At 44.3% G+C, this 22,296-nt stretch overlaps 1 protein-coding gene across 12 annotated transcripts in view; it reads right to left on the bottom strand.

Annotated features, from left to right (window-relative positions):
- The window catches only part of PLEKHA5 (pleckstrin homology domain containing A5), a 619,814-nt gene extending 597,757 nt beyond the window's left edge, over nt 1-22,057 (bottom strand). For 11 of the 12 annotated variants that reach the window (XM_073621378.1, XM_073621382.1, XM_073621381.1 and 8 more), the window contains exon 1: nt 18,250-18,308. The gene's annotated coding sequence lies outside the window, so the exon portion shown is untranslated. Of the gene's footprint in view, nt 1-18,249; nt 18,309-21,981 lie in introns of those variants that run through there. The other variant, XM_073621386.1, reaches the window with a different exon arrangement.
- Between the last annotated feature and the right edge of the window lie 239 nt (nt 22,058-22,296).

Genomic DNA, 22,296 nt, shown 5'->3' with positions numbered 1-22,296 from the left:
ATGCTGATAATAGCATTTTTGTTCCAGCTTCTAGTAGCATTTTAGTAGCTTTTAGAAGTTTATAAGAGCAATAGAATTTTATTGGAGTTTTTACAGTACATGAAGAAAAAAGAAAGCGCAAAAAAAAGTAAAAAAAAAAAAAAAGCTGTTAGTAGCATTTTAGTAGCAGCTAGGAGCAGTCAGCAAATTTTTCTGCTTAAAAAACGCTCCAAGAAACTCTACAAAAAATATTTTTCTGCTCCTAGAAGCTGAAGCTCAAAAAATGCTAACAGCCTAAGGCTCCATGCGCACTAGCGTTTTTTTAAGCTCCTATAAGCTAAATAGTGTTATCCTATGTGTCCATGCTACTTTAGGCTATTAGCATTTTTTTAGCTTCAGCTTCTAGGACCAGAAAAAAATTGTTTTTGTAGAGTTTCTTGGAGCATTTTTCCAGCAGAAAAATATGCTGAATGCTCCTAAAACGCTAAACAGCTTTTGAGATTTTTCTTTTTTCTTCAGGTACTGCAAAAACGCCAATAAAATGCTACTGCTCCTAAAAGCGACTAAAACGCTACTAGAAGCTGGCACAAAAATGCCATTAAAAGCATTTTTCATCCAGGGTTTTTGTGGCATTTTTTTTTGTAGCTTATAGTGTGCATGTTGCCTTGAGTGATGTGCATGTACACATAGAACACTATTTAGCTTTCAGAAAAAAAATGCTAGTGTGCATGGAGTCTAAAAGTGGTATTTTTTACCAATGCTAAATATGAGAGTTCCAGCTCATACAGTGCCTTCAAAAAGTATTCATACCCCTTGAAATGTTCCACATTGTCATGTTACAACCAAAACCGTAAAATGTATTTTATGTGATAGCCCAACACAAAGTGGCACAAATTGTGAAGTGGAAGGAAAATGATAAATGGCTTTCAATTTTTTTTACAAATAAATGTGAAAAGTGTGGTGTGTATTTGTATTCAGCTCCCGAGATAATACTTTGTAGAACCACCTTTCACTGCAATTACAGCTCCAAGTCTTTTTGGGTATGTCTCTACCAGCTTTGCACATCTAGAGGAGTAACATTTCTGCCCATTCTTCTTTGCAAAATTGTTCAAGGTCTGTTTTCAAGTCTTGCCACAGATTCTCAATTGGATTTAGGTCTGGACTTTGACTGGGCCATTCTAACACATGACTATGCTTTGATCTAAACCATTCCATTGTAGCTCTGGCTGTATGTTCAGGGTCGTTGTCCTGCTGAAAGGTGAACCCCCCCCCCAGTCAAGTCTTTTGCAGACTAACAGGTTTTCTTCTAAGATTGCCCTGTATTTGGCTCCATCCATCTTCCCATCAACTCTGACCAGCTTCCCCGTCCCTGCTAAAGCAAAGCATCCCCACAACATGATGCTGCCACCACCATGTTTCACGGTGGAGATGGTGTGTTCAGAGTGATGTGCAGTGTTAGTTTTCTGCCACACACAGCGCTTTGCTTTTAGGCCAAAAAGTTCAATTTTGGTCTCATCTGACCAGAGCACCTTCTTCCACATGTTTGCTGCATCCCCCACGTGGCTTCTCACAAACTGCAAACGGGACTTCTTCTTGCCACTCTTCCATAAAGGCCAGATTTGTGGTGTGCACAACTAATAGTTGTTCTGTGGACAGATTCATCATGAGCTGTGGATCTCTGCAGCTCCTCCAGAATTACTATGGGCCTCTTGGCTGCTTCTCTGATTAATGCTCTTTGCCCGGCCTGCAGTTCAGGTGGATGGAAATGTCTTGGTAGGTTTGCAGTTGTGTCATACTCTTTCCACTTTCAGATGATGGATTGAACAGCGCTCCATGAGATGTTCAAAGCTTGGGATATTTTTTTATAACTAACTTTATCTCTGACCTGTCTGGTGTGTTCTTTGGCCTTCATGATGCTGTCTGTTCACCAAGGTTCTCTAACAAACCTCTGAGGGCTTCACAGAACAGCTGTATTTATACTGAGATTAAAGTACACACAGGTGGACTATTTACTAATTAGGTTACTTCTGAAGGGAATTGGTTCCACTAGATTTTAGTTAGGGGTATCAGAGCAAAGGGGGCTAAATACAAATGCCCACCACACTTTTCACAGTTTATTTGTAAAAAAAAAAAAAAATTGAAAACCATTTATCATTTTCCTTCCACTTCACAATCATGTGCCACTTTGTGTTTGTCTATCACATAAAATCCCAAAAAATAAATTTACGTTTTTGAGTGTAACATGACAAAATGTGGAACATTTGAAGGGGTATGAATACGTTTTCAAGGTACTGTAGATGCAGGTTGTTGTTAGGGAGCTGGCAACTGCTGACATCCTAACAACCAGTGGCGCTTTCAAGTGTCAGCCAGGAATTCCCAGCTGTCAGGTGAATGTAAACAAAAAGAGAAAGGTCAGTGTTTTTTTTTTTTTTTTTTTAATTTTAAGAAATTGCATGAGCCCCCCATATTCCTTTCATACCAGAGCCTCATCTATTAATGAAGCCTGGTAAGTCATGAAAGCTTCAGAGAACAATGGGGTGGCCCCTAAAAGTTGCATATCTAGGTGTCCTGAAGTGATGAGTAGAGTGGCAACCTCAGCCTGGACTCCAACCAGACCACGCTCCAACACGTTTCACTCCGCCCGGGGCTGAGGTTGCCACTCTACTCATCACTTCAGGACACCTAGATATTCGACTTTTAGGGGCCACCCCATTATTCTCTGAAGCCTGATAGGAACCAGGATGGGTTCCATCCCCCATCAGCCCTCTAGCAGCGGCTGCGGAAGCATTGATTACATGCCCCTTTAACCACCAAGCCTGAGTGGCGCACACACACACACACACACACACACATTTTCTAAGCCATTAAAGCCCCCAACTCCTGAACCATACCAGGCCACATGCCTTCAACATATGGGGGGGGTGAAGAATCCCTTATGTTAATGAGGACAAGGGCCTCTTCCCTAGAACCCTTTATTTTGTGAATGAGGACCCCTTATTCATTCACATAAGGGAAGCAAGTATCTAGGGGACTCCTTATTGTTAAAGGGGACTTCTACATTACAATAAACTACCCACCCACAGCCCCTCACAATCATTGGGCCAGAGTTGTGAGGAAAAGGCCCTTGCCTACATCAACATGCGAACAAGGTGCTTTGCTGGGGGGGGGGGTTGGCAATGTACCCCTCCCATTTTGAGGGCATGTGGCTTGGAATGGTCAAGGCAGAAGAGATGGGGGGGTGGGTGCATACTTTTGCCTTTTGGGCGTTGGGTCCCCCTTAAAATTAATACCAGACCCGAAGGGCCTGGTACAGATTGTGGAGGAACCCCTATACTATTTTTTTCCCAGCACTGTCCTTGCTCCTTTGTTTACATTCACCTGTAAGCTGTGAATTCCTGGCTGACAGCTGAAAGAGGAGGGCAGGGATGAATCACTGGTTGTTAGGATGCTGGCAGCTGCCGACTCCATGCCAATCAGCATCCCTGCACTGCAACTGTCACATTTAGCAACACTGCTGCTAAACATTTCAACTTTTAATATATTAAGCAGCGAATGGCTAGACCATGAGATAATTACTTTTTTTATTTTTTTTTAGTGAATTGGCTTCAATGTAACATTGCATTTTTAAGGATATTTACCACAGGTATTTAACATAGTGAATTGACAGTTTGCATATCTTATGAGATATTTTGTATACGACACAATATCTCACCTAATAATAATTAGTGAATTGACCCCAAAATCCTCCAATCCCTACATAAGACGGCAGTTGGGGGGGGGGGGTGGGGGGGTGTTATGTTTGAGTTGATCTAACAGCTGCCTGTTTGCTGACATTTTTTTATCCCCAAACAGCCGTTAGCAGTATGTGCACAGTGAAATCTCCACTAACAATCACATGAAGCACAGCACACATCAGCCTGTACCGTCCCATTGTCATAAACAAAATTCAGAACAATGATGTAACAAACACTGATAAAATTAAAAACGTCTGCAATGTTTATCACAAAATATGAACCTAAATAAGAGTAAATTCCCCATGCCCGATGATTGAAAAAAGGTACAGAGAAGGCCCAATACCGGCCACAGCAGGAAAGACATGGATTATACAGATGAAAATTATGTATATACTGCATGGTATGTTCGGCATGGCTAATATTATAGAGATCAGACAACCTCAATGCAGCGAGTTGCGCTCTCCTGTGTTAATAAAAATACATTTCGTAGTGCTCATAGCACACAAGTATATGTTGCTGGGTCCCTCGTCACAGTGCTGCCCCCCCCCCCCCGCACCGATAGGAGGATCATTTGTAATAAGAAGTGTGAGCAATGCTGGTCTCCATGGCAACCAGTGATGCTGCAAGCGGCAGGATGATGATTAGAGAAGGGGCAGATAAGCTGTAAGAAGAGCCTGTGACTTTCTGTGCAGGATCGGTAAGGTTAGTGTTACCATACACATCAGACATAACATCCAGTAATTATCATACATAGGGGAGAAAAAAACTGAAACAGTAGGGAGCACAATACAGGTACAGGGAGAGCAAACTGACATCACCCAACTTATCCAAGCCAGGACGTGTCTGCCAACCAAACTTCTACAGCTCAAAATAAGTGAATGGACTGACCATCTCCTGAATTCTACATACACTTCTTCACTTTATGTTAGCATGATGCCCCCCCCCCCCCCCCCCATTCAACTGGCCTTATTCTATAAGGTGAAACCACTGGCACATGGAAACAGGTAGGACACTGTGCTATGGGAGGGAAGGGGGTTACTGCTATAGGGCAAAGGGGGGGCGCAGAAGACACCACTGTGTGTGTGTGTGTGTGGGGGGGGGGGGGTGAAGGGGGCAGGAGGACACTGTTATGGGCAAAGTCACCCCGTAGCAGTGTCCTCTACCACCCTTCACATTTAACCACCCCCCCCCCCCCAATCCCTGCATTCTGACCACATCGCACTCCTGAACCCTGCATTCTGACAGCACCGCACTGGTGAAGCCTGCATGCTGAGCGCAACGCACTGGTGAACCCTGCATTCCGAGCATAACACACTCCTAAACCCTGCACTCTTATAATACTTATTTTTGTTCTGATTAAAAAAAAAAGTTGAACTGTTGTTTTCACTGTGCCCGGTGATCTTTGACTTCATCAGGTGTTGTTCAAGTAGATCTCCATCTCGCTAAGGTTGCCTACCCCCGTCAAACAGCATGGCAAGACTGAGCACACAAGGTAGTTATCCTGCATCAGCAAGTTCTCTCCCAGGCAAAGATTTCAAAGCAGACTGGGGTTTCAAGATGTGCTGTTCAAGCTCTTTAGAAGAAGCACAACAAAACAAACAACATTGAGGACCACTGATGCAGCGGTCAGCCAAGGAAACAATGCAGATGAAAGACACATCATGCTTACTTCCCTTTGAGATCGGAAGATGTCCAGCAGTGCTATCAGCACAGAACTGGTGGAAACCAGTGGAACCCAGGTATACCCATCTACTGTCCACAGAAGAAGTCAGGCCAGAAGTGGTTTACATCGAAGAATTGTAGCCGATAAGCCATACCTCCAACATGGAAGCAAGGCTAAGCGACTAAACTATGCATGAAAACATAGGAACTGGGGTGCAGAAAAATGGCAGCAGGTGCTCTGGACTAAGGCGTCAAATTTTTCTATATTTGGCTGTAGCAGGAGCAGTTTGTCCGCCGAAGGGCTGGAGAGCGGTATAATAATGAGTGTCTGCAGGCAACAGTGAAGCATGGTGGAGGTTCCTTGCACGTGTGGAGCAAATGGAGTTGGAGATTTGGTCAGGATCAATGGTGTCCTCAATGCTGAGAAATACAGGCAGATACTTATCCATCATGCGATACTATCAAGGAGGCATGTGATTGGCCCCAAATTTATTCTGCAGCATGACAGCAACCCCAAACATACAGCCAATGTCATTAGGAACTATCTTCAGTGTAAAGAAGAACAAGTTCTGGAAGTGATAGTTTGGCCCCCATAAAGCTCTGATGAGCAACATCATTGAGTCTGTCTGGGACTACATGGCGAGGCAGAAGAATTTGAGACATCCTACATCCACAGATGATCTGTGATTAGTTCTCCAGGACATTTGGAACAACCTACCTGCTGAGTTCCTTCAAAAAGTGTGCGCAAGTGTACCTAGAAGAATTGATGCTGTTTTGAAGGGAAAGGACGGTCACATCAAATATTGATATGATTTAAAATTTCTCTTCTGTTCATTTCCATTTTGATAAATAATTAAAAAAAAAAAAACAAAAAAAAAAACCTACAAACACTTCTATTTTAACTTCACTTCTATTTTTATTTTAAGTATTATGAATTTACAACACTTTGTTCACACCTGCCTAAAACTTTTGCACAGTACTATACAATGCACACATATATATTACACAAAAAATACGCACTTCATAAACTGCACACTACAGCCAGTAGTGATCCTGGGGGATGTCAGCTCTTGGCATGCAATGTTTTGGATGGTGGGAACTGAGGGGGGAGGCCGGATGTTCAGCTATAAAAGATGTATAAACTGATCAGAGCCATGTGAGCATCTCCCAGGGGTGATGACAGGACATGGGGTGGACGTGGGATAGAGATATACAATGCCCATCTCCCTGGGGGAGCATGATAAAACGTGACAGACACAGGACTGAGACAAAGCACCATATAGATTCTATTATGTTAGACTGAGGGCACAGCCAAGGATAGCAGGGCTCTCACCTGGATCAGCCTTATTCAGGATATCACAGCCCCCCTCCATGGCACATTCTCCCTGCAAGTCTCCCAGTGTCATACTTTCTCAGACATGTGGAGACCTGAGGAGATTTCTCAATAAAGATACACTTCATGAGTCATGCATTTCCCTCCCAGGATCTATGAATTCACCCACTGACCTCGGGGACGCTGCTGTGTGCTGCAAGGCAGGAGAAACCAGACAAACCAGCCGAATGGAGCTCTATCAACAAAGCTGAGTGGAGATCATTAGTGATACATGTCCAATAAACATCCCTCATCCGCCCTGCCAGCATCCCTGACACCTCCCCAACTATTAATTCCAAAATAACTCCAGTACCCCAACACCCCCCCCCCCCTTAAAATGATAAGTTTTCATTTATTCCAGGACCACCAGCACCCCTCACTCTCCAGGTACAATCCCTCACTCATTCCACTACCACAACATCTCTTCCTTTCAAGATGCAAATCCCTCATTCATTCCAGTACCCGCGAGACCTCTCCCTCTTCAGATACAAATCCATCATTCATTCCAGTACCTGTGACACCTCTTCCTTTCCAGATACAGATCATTCATTTCAGGACCTGTGAGACCTCCTCCCTCTATAAATACAAATACATCAATCATTCCAGTACTAGCAACCTCTAAATTTCCAGATACAAATCACTCTTCAGATACAGATTCCTCATTCATTCGCTCCAGGACCCATGAGACCTCTCCCTCTTCAGATACAAATACATCATTCATTCATTCCAGTACTTGCGACAGCTCTTCCTTTCCAGATAGAGATCCCTCATTCATTCCAGAACCTGTGACGCCTCTTCCTTTCCAGAAACAAATTCCTCATTCATTCCAGTATCTGTGAGACCTCTTCCTCTCTAGAAACAAATCCCTCATTCATTCATTCCTTCCAAGACCCATGACTCTTCTTCCTTTACAAATCCCTTATTGATTCCAGGACCTGTGACACATCCCCTTTTCCAACTACAAATCCCTCAATCATTTCAGTACCTGTAACACCTCTCCCTCTTCAGATACAGAACCCTTATTCATTACAGTATCCCTGACATTTCTACATATACAGATACAATTCCTTTAATTATTAAATAATTCCAGAACCCCAAACACCTCTTCCTTTCCAAATACAAAGCCAAAATTCATTAATTGGAGTACCCAAACAATGAATACCTTATTCATTCTTTCCAGGCAATATAAATCACACTGACAACTCATCACAAATTATTCACGCAGATATACTGGGGAACTAGTTCAGGTGGAAAAGTCAGGCAATTCCTGCACTTCACGCAGTTTCCGTGTTTAGAACATGAAATGGAAACCAGGTATTTTAGTACAGTGCAAAAATAGGATTTTTACGTCATACTTACCTGTAAAATCCTTTTCTTTGAGTACATCATGGGACACAGAGTCAGGCTAATATTCATTACCTGCTGGGTTATACTTCATCATTAGGTGAATGGACACTGGCAGACCAAAGGTCTTCAGACAGGAAGTGATCCCCTATATAACCCCTTCCATACAGGAAGCACTTCAGGTTCTGTAGCAAGCACCGAATCCTCAAAAAAGAGGGGAGGGATCTGTGTCCCATGATGTACTCAAAGAAAAGGATTTTACAGGCAAGTGTGATGTAAAATCCCATTTTCTTTTTCATACATCATGGGACACAGAGTCAGGCTAATATTCATTACCTGCTGCGACGTCCCAGAACAATAGCCTTGAGGGGAGGGAGACACCCTGCCAAATAATAGCCATCAGAACTTATACAGCAGCCTGCTGTACATTACGGCCGAAAGCCGAATCCTCGGCTGCTCGAACATCCACTTGATAAAATTTTGTGAACGTATGCACTGAAGACCAGGTAGCAGCCTTACAAATTTGAGCCACAGATACCTGATGGCGAAAAGCCCAGGAGGTTCCTACACCCCTGGTAGAATGAGCTCTCACCCTAAAAGGGAGGAGCTTTACGTTTCAGACCGCAGGCCTGAATGATCAATTGACAGACCCAATTGGCAATGGAAGCTTTGGAAGCTGCCAGCCCCTTCTTGGGTCCTTTTGGTTAAAAAAAATAAAGTCTGATCCTCGGATCTCTGCAGATCTAAACAAATAAACCTTGACTGCCCGGACAACGTCCAAAGAATGCAGTGGTCTCTCTTCCGCCAAACGAGGCTGAGAGAAAAAAGGAAGGCAAAATAATGTCACAAACTAAACTGAAAGGCAGACACCACTTTTGGCAAAAAGGATGGAACAGGTCGTAACACGACTCTCATGGTGAAGGATCAAGTACGGTTCCCTGCACGAAAGGGCCGCCAACTCCGACACCCTTCTAGCCGACGTGATAGCCATCAGGAAGGCTAGCTTGCGTGACAGCAAGTCTAATGGAATTTCCTTAATAGGTTCAAATGGTTGTTTCTGTAACACAGACAGCACAGTTCAAGAAAAAAAAAAAAGAGGATCCTGGATGGCCGCACACCATAGAAGGCATCTTTGATATGAAAAAGTAAAATCCAAATGCAGTCACTTCATGTACAGGGAAAAACAGGAAAAATAGCTAACGCGTTATTTAGCTACGAATAAGCGCCACAATAGGGTGTGAAACGCGTAAACTATTTTTCTGTGTACATGAAGTGACTGCTTTTGGATTTTACTTTTTCATATCAATAAAGATGCCTTCTATGGTGTGCGGCTGTCCAGGATCCTCTCTTTTCCCTCAAGCTTGTGCAGAGCCAGCACCTGTGAGCTCTATTAGGGTGGGTGTTTTGTTACAGATTTGGGAGATTGGAGTGGCAATCTTTTGCTTTAGCACCAAGTTCAAGACCCAAGGACACATAGGTGACCTAATGGGGGGAAGCAAGCAAGTTGCCCCTTGCATAAAGGTTCAGGTCAGTTAATGGGAGGCTAAAGGCCTTTGGAAGAATACTGATAGGGCCGAAACTTGACCTCTGATTGTACTCAAAGCCAATTTGATTTCCACAGCTGACTGTAGAAAAGTGAGAATTCTCCCAATCACATATTTCCGAGGATGGCATTTTCTGGCTTCACACCAAGCAATATAAGTCTTCCAGAACTAATGATAAATCTCCCTAGTGATAGCTTTCCTAGCAGAAAAAGAGTAGACACCACTGGTCCCGAGATGCCACGGACCTTTAACACCCTGGCTTCAATAGCCATGCCATCAAATTTAGAAACTGTAAATTGGGGTGGATAATAAGACCTTGAGACAGTAGATCAGGGCGACGTGGAAGCGTCCATGGCCCGTCTACTGTCAGTCTCACAATCTCCAGGAACCAGGGTCTTCTGGGCCAGGATGGTGCCACCAGAATCACTGGAATTCCCTCTCTCCGAATCCTGCGCAACAAATGTGGAAGGAGAGGGATCGGAGGGAAAACATAAACCAGGGAGTACTGATTCCATGGAACAATCAGAGCATCTGCTCCAATTGCCAGAGGATCTCTTGTTCGAGACACAAACTGCTGTAGCTTATTGTTGAACCTGGATGCCAGTAGGTCGACCTCTGGCCATCCCCAACGTTGGCAAATTACCTGGAACACCTCTTGGTGTATGTACAATTCCCCCGGGCAGATCTGCTGGTGGCTGAGATAATCTGCCTTCCAGTTCTCTATTCCCGGGATAAGGACTGCCGATATTATTGGCACATGTCCCTCTGCCCATGCTAGTATGTAGTTCACCTCTTTTAGAGCTGAACGACTCCTAGTACTGCCTTGGTGGTTTATATAGGCCACTGCCGTGGCATTGCCGGACTGAACCCTGATGGGACGGTCCTGAAGCTCCACTGTTCAGGATCGTAGGGACAGACGTACTGCCCATAATTCTAGGATGTTGATGGGCTTATGTCTTGTTGTAAAGGCCTGGAATGGAACTGGGCATAGGGCACTGCCTTGAAGGAAGATACCATCCTCCCTAGAAGATTCATACAGAGCCGAATGGAGGGTTGTCTGGTGCCCCTTTTCCGACGCACTAGATCGTTCAGGGCACAGATCCTTACGGGTGGCAAGAATACTCTTGCTTGGACCATGTTTAAAATCAGACCTAAATATTTAAGACTTTGAGCTGGTCTCACGGCTGACTTTTCAGTATTTATGATCCAGCCTAAGCTTTTCAAATACCTCACTGTGTATATTACGCTCTGTTTTAGAGCCTGTACTGAGTGATCTCTGAGCAGATCGTCCAGATACCGGAGCACCAGGATCCCTTGGGCCCTTAAAAGACAAAGTACTGGTGCTAGGACCTTTGTGAACACCCGGCTGTAGCAAGCCTGAAGGGTAGAGCCACAAACTGAAAATGACGTTCTACTGCAAAATGTAGGAACCTCTGATTAGGCTGAAAGATAGGTACATGTAAGTACGCTTCCTTTATATCGATGGAGGCTAAAAAGTCTCCCCTCTGGAGTGAGGTTACTACTGAGCAGACAGACTCCATCCGAAAGGATTGTATCAATAGATACTTGTTCGAGGACCTTAGGTCCAGAATGGGCCTTGTGTCCCCGTTTGGTTTCTGAACCGTAAACAGGTTTGAGTAAGACCCTGTGACTCTTTCAGGTTCCAGAACCTCTACAAATCACTCCTTGATGCACTAGATGTAGTGCCCGAAGCAATATGTTTTTTGGAGGATCCGAGGTAATGCTGTATCTTAGAAACCTCTGAAGGGGCACCCTCCGTAACTCCAGCTTGTACTCGTCTTGAATTGCTGTTTTCCAAATGTCCGCAAAGTGCACCAGCCTTCCGCCCACCCGATGGAGTGGGGGCGTCCCCTCAAAAGGAGGGCTTGGTGCTGGGTTTAAAAGAATTTTGGACCCAGGGCTTTTTCTGGCCCTGGCCTTGCGGCTTGCTCCTGGCCCTAGCGCCCTGTTGGCGGCAGAACCGCCCTTATACTGGAGACATTTGAGGAAGCAGTTCCTGGGTTTTTAAAAGGGGGACGTTTGGTGCTTTTCTTCACAGGAAGTAGAGAACTCTTCCCTCCGGAAATCTTTTGGATATATTTGTCCAAGTGATCACCAAATAAACGTTCCCCTTGAAACAGGAAACCTGCCAATAACTTTTTACAAGGAAGCTCGGCTGACCAGTTCTTAAGCCATAAAAGTCTGCGCATATGTACAGACAAGAGAGCCAGACAAGAAACTTGCTGTATTGAATCCTTTAATCAACAGCAAAACACAGCACTCGAGGAATATCTGTCTTACTTTTAGACAGATCATCCTCCTGGTTAGGCCTATCAGGCCATTTGACTTGATCCTTTACGGACTGGCAAATACCAATTGCTGCAACAGCTGGCTGAATAGCTGAACTGGCCAAAGAAAAAGGAAGCTTTTAATAATAATTCCAATTTCTTGTCAACAGGGTCTTTCAAGCCCTGTGCGTTATCTACTAAAAAAAAAAAAAAAAAAAATGTAAGAAAGAGAGGAGCACCTCTAAGTAAAAGGCTTTATTCAATGTGATAAAAGGAAAATTAGCCACTTACATATTGGCAAAGAACAGGGCTCTCCACAAAACGATAACTGATGGTGGGCTGCAGATGGAGCGCAAGCTGGGGAGGTGTCGCTAGTCCGTGGCCGCAATGAGGGCAAAGAACCGGGCTGGGAACAGCCGCTCATGCAGCGAGGGAGAGGACAGCTCGCAGAGCCAGCCTGTGATGTCAGCCAGGTAGGAGACAACGCGTTTCAGAGCATGCGCAACAGCCGTAAGGTGCATGCGCGCTCCTTTCTCAAGTGTGATGCAAACTTCTCCCTCTCTGGATGAGCGTCTGTTCCCAGCCCGGTTCTTTGCCCTCATTGCGGCCACGGACTAGCGACACCTCCCCAGCTTGCGCTCCATCTGCAGCCCACCATCAGTTATCATTTTGTGGAGAGCCCTGTTCTTTGCCAATATGTAAGTGGCTAATTTTCCTTTTATCACACTGAATAAAGCATTTTACTTAGAGGCGCTCCTTTCTCTATTTTTTTCTGGATGTCTTTGAGCTGGCTTCACTCCTGAGAAGAGCTGCCCTTTGCTGACAGTGCTACAACCATCCCCTCTACTAGCAAATCTATCGTCATCAGCCAATATAGTCCGTTTTTATGGACTTCTTCATGAATATATATATATATATATATATATATATATATATATATATATATAATCCTCCTGAACGTTTATTGCCTGTTTGTTATTATTCATCAGCAATTCTGAGCGCCATTCTTATATGCTTTTTTTGTGCGTTATCTACTGGACAAGTTAAGTTCTTGTTAAGGAAGAGACTGCTACATCTACGGCTGGCATGCTCAATTTTTTTAACAAACATTTCATCCATGGGGTATAAAAAGGGAAAACCTTTTAGGGGGCAAAAAAGTCCTGTTAGGATGTTCCCAATCAGCATACGCCTGTTCCAACAGAGGGTGTAGCGGGAAAGATTGTGCAACCTAAAAAGGACACAGAGATCCCAAAGAGGACCAGGGGGGGCTCAGTCACCTCTGCAAGAGGCAACTTAAAGGCAGAGTGAACCATTTCGGTCAGAGTCAGGATCAATCACCTCTGCGACTGAGAGGCAGACATCGACTAGATATCTTCTTGTCCCGAATCCTGAGCTTTCAGCTCTTCCCCATCCTCAACCCATTCCTGCTCCAGACTAGGAGACTCCAGGGAGGGGGATCTGTCACGCTTCTGCCACCCTGTGGGATGGAGGCAATCATTCCGGCAATCCTGTGCTCTAACCTGGCTAAGGCTGAGGACAGTTCATTCTTAGTGATAAAGGGTGAAGCAGCAGCGTTGACTGTAAGCACAATACCAGATAACCGCATTGGCTCAGATTGCCCGGGAGCCTCTGGTCTTTCAGGGGATACAACACTAGGGATACAACTAGGTTCATCAGGAACTACTTCTTTGCGAGGCTCGGGTAACATTTATCTAAGCATAAAAGCCTGTGTCAAATGGATCCGATCGGTCAATCTCTCGATTCATTTTTGGAACCGTTTGTGGGACTAAAGTCCTGGAGCTCAGAGAGCTCACACAAACTGTGCCATCCACCTTGCAGACACTGGTAAAAAAAAACTGAAGTGCTTCCTGTATGGGAGGAGTTATATAGGGGATCACTTCCTGTCTGAAGACCTTTGGTCCACTAGTGTCCATTTACCTAATGATGAAGTATAACCCAGCAGGTAATGAATATTAGCCTGACTCTGTGTCCCATGATGTATGAAAAAGGAAAAACAGATTCCCACAAGGAGTAGAACAGACAATACACAGTCAAAATAAGTGGCCACTTCATAGACATCACATTTAACCTTATGGAAATGGAGGAAAACATTTATATACCTACAGCAGATCCAACGGAATCAAGGATTGTGTCAAGTACCATCAATCAGCAAGTATGTTATATAACCCCTAGCCATTGGGTATACCGCATTCCACCAAAAAGCGAGCATACCTTACACTCCCAATCATTAAGTTGATCATATACCACCAACTTGTAAAGTCAAATTCCAGGTAAGGATATTTTTGCATGGTTACATTATTTCCATGGATGCCCATACAGTGATTCTCCTCATCTTCTGGGTCCCATTCCTCAATCAATGCAAGCGCTCTCCGATTCATTCAGAAATACAAAGATTTCTCAGAATGGTGCCTGTATGAGCACTCCTGTGTTCACTATACAGCAGGGCGGCTGTAGAACAGCACAGAACCCATAGGATAGCAAAGATCACTGTAGTAGTGGCAGCTACTACAGCGATTCTCTACTTGCATAGGGATCAAAGAGATATGGAAATTAAATACGCATACTTACATTGGTCTAAGTCAGGGGATCCTCAAACTACGGCCCTTCAAAGCCAATGTTACTATGCAAAAATATACATACCTAGAATTCAGGTCAATCAATGGAATCAAGTTCAAATAAACCACAGGGTGGCAGTTCCATCATGGTTGTAAACCATTTACAACCACTTTTAACTACAGGTAAGCCTATAATAAGGCTTACCTGCAGCTACTGTGGATATCTCCTAAACCTGCACGGGTTAAGAGATAGCCCCTGTATCAGCATGTGCCGACATTATCGGCACATGCGCACTGAAGCAACAGCTCGTTCGTGCCCTTGCTTCAGCTGACGTGCCATTACCGGTGGCTCCCCCACGCATGCGCGGGAGCGACGTCATCGCAGCTCTGTCCAATCACAGCGCCGGAGCCCGCAATACCCAGAAGTAACTCCGGGAGTCATGTCGCCGAGCAGAACAGTGTGCCAAGACCGCTTCAGGGGCTTTGATCTAAGGCAAGTATTTCATAATAAGCTAGTATGCTATGCATACTAGCTCATTATGCCTTTAGGTTTTTTTTTTGTGGGGACTACAACCACTTTAATGTGCAGCATTTCAATGCATGTACAGTTGTGCTCATAAGTTTACATACCCTGGCAGAATTTATGATTTCTTGGCCATTTTTCAGAGAATATGAAAGATAACACAAACTTTTTTTCACTCATGGTTAGTGTTTGGCTGAAGCCATTTATTATCAATCAACTGTGTTTACTCTTTTTAAATCATAACAGAAACTAGCCAAATGGCCCTGATCAAAAGTTTTCATTCCCCAGTTCTTACTACCGTGTATTGCCCCCTTTAACATCAATGACAGCTTGAAGTATTTTGTGGTATTTGTGGATGAGGCTCTTTATCTTCTCAAATGGTAAAGCTGCCCATTCCTCTTGGCAAAAAGCCTCCAGTTCCTATAAACTCTTGGGGCTGTCTTGCATGAACTGCACGTTTGAGATCTCCCCAGAGTGGCTCAATGATATTGAGGTCAGGAGACTGAGATGGCCACTCCAGAACCTTCACTTTATTCTGCTGTAGCCAATGACAGGTCAGCTTGGCCTTGTGTTTTGGATCATTATCATGTTGGAATGTCCAAGTACAACCCATCCGCAGCTTCCTGGCTGATGAATGCAAATGTTCCTCCAGTTTTTTTTTTTTATAACATACTGCATTCATCTTGCCATCAATTTTGACCAAATTTTCCTTTGCCTTTGTAGTTCACACATCCCCAAAACATTAGCGATCCACCTCCGTGTTTCACAGTAGGAATGGTCTACCTTTCATCATAGGCCTTGTTGACTCCTCTCCATGTAGTGTTTATGGTTGTGGCCAAAAGCTAAATGTTGGTCTCATCACTCCAAATGACTGTGCCAGAAGGTTTGAGGGCTTGTCTCTGTGCTGTTTGGCATATTGTTAAATGGGATACTTTGTGGCATTTGTGTAGTAATGGCTTTCTTCTGGCGACTCGACCATGCAGCCCATCTTTCTTCAAGTGCCTCCTTATTGTGCATCTTGAAACAGCCACTCCACATGTTTTCAGAGAGTCCTGTATTTCACCTGTTATTTGTGGGTTTTTGTTTGCATCCCAAACAATTTTCCTGGCAGTTGTGGCTGAAATTTTAGTTGATCTACCCTGACATGGTTTGGTTTCAACAGAACCCCTCATTTTCCACTTCTTGATTAGAGTTTGAACACTGCTGATTGGCATTCTCAATTCCTTGGATATATTTTTATATCCCTTTCCTGTTTTATACAGTTCAACTACCTTTTCCCCCCAGATCCTTTGACAATTCTTTTGCTTTCCCCATGACTCAGAATCCAGAAACATCAGGGCAGCACTGGGTGAAAGATGCAAGGGTCTGTCAGGAGTCCAGAAACGCATTGACTTTTTACACACACACACACACACACACACACACACACACACACACACACACAAATTACAAGCAAATAGATCACAGGTGAGGATGGTTACCTTTAATAGCCATTCAAACCCCTTTGTGTCAACTTGTGTGCATGTTATCAGGCCAAAATCACCAGGGTGTGTAAACTTTTGATTAGGGTCATTTTGGTAGTTTCTGTTGTGATTAAGATTTAAAAAGAGTAAACACAGTTGATTGATAATAAATGGCTTCAGTCAAACACTAACCATGAGTGAATAAAGTGTTTTTGTGTTATCATTCATGTCTCTGAAAAATGGCCAATAAATCATAAAATTCTGCCAGGGTATGTAAACTTATGAGCACAACTGTATCATATGAACAGCAGTCAATCCCAATCCACTCGTACATGACTGAAGATTGGTGACAATTACTGAAGTTCTGCACCCTATACAATGCACCATCCCGTCTACACCAAATTATGCATTAACAAATAAAATGACTTATTGAAGATGGTATGGTGGGCCGAGGATAAAATCCTGCTAAGTACTGTTCTGAAAATTCAAGATTTGCAAAAAATAAAAAAAAAACAAAAAAACAAAAAAACAAAAAAAAACAACCTGCTCCTCTCAACACGCATACCACTTCAGGTGCAACGAAAGCCGCAGACAATGCCAATCACATCAATACTAGGGATAGATAATATATAGACATATACATATATATATATATATATATATATATATATATATATATATATATATATATATATATATATATATATATATATATAAAAAGCAACACCACTGGAAAGGATAAGCATTGACATACTTGTTAAGGGTCCCTCCTGCCCAAAACGGATATTTTCAGAGGATGGTGGATGCTGTGGAGTCACTCTACCTATCAGTTTCTTATATATCGTGGGAACTCTGATGATGAGACCTCAGATGATTTGGATTCCCAGGTGTGCTTACATGTCGTGGCTATTACAAGCATCCCTGATTAGCATTTCATTTACTTTAAATTATGAATAATGCAGAAAGAGAAGTGAGAATGCTCTGAGGTGGACAGGAGCAAAGCCACGAGCAGAAAGATATTGCAGCTGGAGTCTCCAAGACATGAAAATGTGGGGGGTTGGGGGGGGGGGGGTGACTACAAATTCTACCAGTAACAGTTACCACTTCCAGGTGGACAGGCACTTTAACCTCAACACTATTATGCCAATGAAAAACACCAAATAAAAGAAAAACGTGACACTAGGCCAACATCTGCATTGACAGACAATACAATAAATATGTTTTTTTCAAAAGGAAAGATACACAAGTATAGTAGCCACACAGCAACCAATCACATTTTACTTTAGACTGATCTGTTCCTTTTGGTTGCTACAACTGCAATAGCATCAAAATTCTCTGCAACACCTCACTGACCTGATACGCTGAAAAGGAAGGGATTGGTCTGATGCCCACGACTTCCAGATCCCACATTATTTTCCAGTAAGGGTGGAACAGAAAGGATCTGACTGGCTCATATGTGCAGCACAGGGACCTTTCTGTGATTTATATCTCTACACATAGGGACATCACAGATTGGGGACATCAAAGCATCTGAATGCGCAAAGCCATCCTAACACTGCAAACACAAGCCCTACCCTGCCCATAATGAAGACACGACCTTCCAGCCCAGCACAATTTACTATTTGTACCACAAACACAAAAAACCTGTCTGGCAGCAGTGAACTTTCTTCATATATGTGACAATAACTTGTTCCACCAGTACAGATGCAATGACTGAGGACAGGGACCCTTTACAGAAATACTGCAGCAGCCATCATCACTTACTTGATGTAGTATCGGGCCCCCTTCGAAGGTGTAAGCCTCCTCCCATCCTGTGGGCAAATCTGCAAGCGAAAACAAATCACAAGTTTATATAAAGAAGGGGCACACAGACATAACAGCTGACACAGAGCAGGAACCCTCCAGTCTAGGAATGGCACTTTGTAGGGTGCTCATACAGTGAATATGAGAACTGCTCCCACTCCCCAGTTAAGACTTAAATCAGTAAATGACTGCAGACACTGCCCAGCATGTTGGGAAATGACCGCAAACACCACAGCAGCCTTTCATCATATCAAGCAATAATTATAGTTTTAAAATCTCTTACAGTGTCAATATATGGTCACCACTACACAAGCCTGGCTGCATCCCATGTGTCAATAAGTGTCAGAGACACACAGGACATGTTCTACTCTTTCATATCTCATTTCTTCACATTTTACAGAAAACACTTGCTGTTTTTACAAATTTTCTTGATTCAACGGACAGGAAGACAGGGGCCAGGCTTCCCTGCATATACTGCCCGCTTCTGAGGTCCCCATGAGCTGCACTGTGCCCCTAATGTACATGTCTGGCTATACCAATCAGTTTTGGGGTGTTTGCCAGGACATTCTGATGTGCACATATATAAGATCTATATGCGTGCACACCCACAGCAACCGTAAATCTGAAAAAAGGTAGCAGAGCAAAAACACAGCAAAGCGTGAAACTGTTGAATTATGAACCTTACCAAAACATTATGCATATAAAAAGGTAATACAAGCCAATATATGGCAATGGCAATTCACGTCAGCTGGGCGCCAGAGTGCGCACATCACGCAGACTCCCCTATGCCGCCATATTTACAGAGAACATAAGCAGTAAACACAGGCGGCACACATCAGACGAGCCATCTGCGTCTACACTGAGCGCTGTCCAAAGAGTTATTAAGGAGCAGAATTGGGGCCAAATACAACTCGCTGCAGACAGTTTGGATACACTGAGATCCTGAGACTGGCAGGACGTCTGATCAGGCAGTGAAGATCACGGTGACAGTATAATGTGAGGGCAGGGTATCACCTCCTAACTCATCATCAATCAGTGGCTGGCCACGGCGCCAGCGCCAAGTCACCTCACCACCCGCCTGCGCTCTTCCTTACATGGTCCGCATTAAAGGCACAGCTCCCTGAACACACTGTAAATATTTACACTATTATCTGTGTTTGCTGGGGCGAAGCTCGGTCACTGCAGTACTTCAATTGACAATAATTCTCCCGAATTATCTCGGAGTATTCTTTATAATCTCCAGTTCAGGTAGGAAAACCTCTCCCTTCTATCTCTCTAACATTCCTCTACCTGCTGACACACGCTGAGTATTCATACGACATTTGTGAGGATCTCTGCAGGTCCCCACATTCCTACAGTCAATATATCAATATTCTGAAACTCGGGATAAATACGCCAGAGAACTAGCGTATCTTTAAAACTGTGTATCCACCACCATCTGCTGAACACCAAGATCTACCCTGTGTACTCTGACCCCCCCCACCCCCACCATGACCTACACTGTGTATCATGACCTACCCTACATACTGCGACCCTGGCACCCCCACATTAAGCACACAATATGATCTACACTGTGTATTCAAACCCTAGCACCCCTACACTAAGCACACCCCATGACCTGCCCTAAGTACTCCAACCCAAAACCCTCACATTATGCACCCTACGCTGCCTACTCCAACCCAAGCACTCGCAACAATAATCACATACCATTACCTACCCTCAGTAATCCAACTCCAGCACCCCCACACAACAAACCTTTATATGCCAATCCTGAAACCCCTACACTGTGCACTCCAATCCCAGAACCCATAGTGAGCAGGCTTCATGACCTACCCCAAGTACTCTGACCCTGGTAGCCTCTTATGCAGCAAACACACCACGACCTATCATGTGTACTCGGATCCCAAGACTCTCATTTATTAATACTCCTAAATCAAACATGAACTAACATGAAAAACTTTACTTTGATGTGTTTGAAGCCAAATATGCATAAGATAGTACAAAGTACACATACAGTCTGGTGTTACATGTTTCGTCATCGTTGGTTAAAGAAGGACTGAGCTCCCACTAGCCCAAACTCTCAATGGGTAATAAAAGAAATGGCCAGTCCTAGGGGAAGCTACGCTGCCCGCTCCAGTGGCCCCATGGAGGCTACGCTGCCCGCTCCACGGTGGCCCCATGGAGGCTACGCTGCCAGGTCCTGGTGCTTTGTGGAGAGTACCCTGCCTGTGCCCAGTGAAGGGTATGCTGCCCAGTCCATGGAGCCCAGTAAGAGGCTATGCTGAACAATCCCTGGTGACTAATGGAGGGTATACTACCTGGTCCTTGGTGCTGTCTATTCCCTAGTGACCCATGGAGGCTATGCTGTCTGGTCCCTGGTGCTTTGTGGAGGATACGCAGCTCGGTCCACAGTGACTCAGAGGGTACACTGCTCAGCCCCCAGTGAAGGGTATGCCGACTGGTCCCTGGTAACCCCCATGGACAATATGCTGCCTGCTTTCTGGTGCCCAGTAATGGGTACACTGCCTAGTCCCCAATTCCCAGTGGAAGACATGCTACATGGCTCCTGATGCCCTTGGAGGGTACACTGCCTGGTTGCTGGTTCCCAGTGGGTGGATAACAATGCGCAGCCCCTGGTGCCTAGTGGGGGATGGGGTACAGTGCTCTGTTCCTTATATTTAGTAGAAATTAAGCTGTCAAGTTCCCAACTAGTGCTTGTTGAAAAATGCATTGCCTGGTTACTCATATCTGATGGTTTATGCATTGTAGTAGAATTTGTCTGGTTTCCAGCCAGGTACTCCTAACTGGGCAGTGCAGGGTCATGTCCTGGAGTCCAAAAACATTGCCAGTTCGGTATACCGTGATTCCAAGTCCTTGGATTCCAGTTACATTTATTTTGCCGGTTCAGAGGTAGATCCAAGCCCTAGAGTCCAGTTAAATCATTCTGCCAATCCAGGAGGTATGATATACTTCCCCAGTCCCTGAAGTCCAGTTAAATTTATTTTGTCAGTCTAGAAATAGGTGTGTTGTATATCCCCAATCCTGGAATCCAGTTAAAATAATTGTGTCAGTCCAGAGGTAGGTATGTCATCTTTGCAAGCTCCTGGAGTCCAGTGAAATGATGCTAGAAATCCAGGAGGTAGGTGTGCTGTATTTCTGCAGTCCTTGGAGTCCAGTTACATTTAATTTTGTCAGTCCAGGGGTAGGTATGTTGTCTTTCCAAGCTCCTGGAGTCCAGTGAAATAATTCTGCCAATCCAGAGGTAGGTGTGCTGCATTTCTCCAGTCCCCAGAGTGCAGTTACATTTAGTTTGTCAGTCTAGAGGTAATTATGTTCCAGTCCCTGGAGTCCATGATAAGCTGCCACTTTCTGGTTCCATTGTGAACAACTGACAACACATTTCCAGGAAATTTTAATGTGCAATCCTGACAGTCCAGAGTTCACCGTGCACCCCCAAGAACTCCAGTAACATGATTCTCATGCAATGGAAAGCCTAACTATTCAGTTCTTAACAGTCCACGTGAACAAAATATGATCCTCATCTCTTGGGGATACACTGACCTGTGAGCCCACAAATACACAGTTTACCTAGTGCCAGACTCACCTCACCTGGTGTTCAATGGATGAGGGCCCTATACACAGTGCAGGATATATACAGACAGTATGTATGACACACACAGTATAGAGACCCACCTGGGGTGCGACGATGTCCAGTCAAGACGGTCTCTCCAGTGACAGGGTGCAGCCAGGTAGTGCTCTGGGCCTCTTCACTGCAGATGAGAGACAAAAGATGTGAGAAAAGACACATAAGGATGACATGCGAAAGACAGGGAACTGGGTGACATATGTGACAAAGTGTGAGTGGTGGTAGGAAGACACACAAATGACAGTGTGAAGTGTCAAGAAGAAACGGGGGGGGGGGGGGGGGGTGTAGAGTATTGAGGGGGGACGACAGGTGTCAGTGTACAGGGTGATGGGAGAGGGACACAAGTGTTAGTGTGCAGTACG

The sequence above is a fragment of the Aquarana catesbeiana genome, linkage group LG03, assembly GCF_042186555.1.
Source record: "Aquarana catesbeiana isolate 2022-GZ linkage group LG03, ASM4218655v1, whole genome shotgun sequence".
NCBI lineage: Eukaryota > Metazoa > Chordata > Amphibia > Anura > Ranidae > Aquarana > Aquarana catesbeiana.
This window is presented reverse-complemented; position numbering and strand designations above follow the sequence as displayed.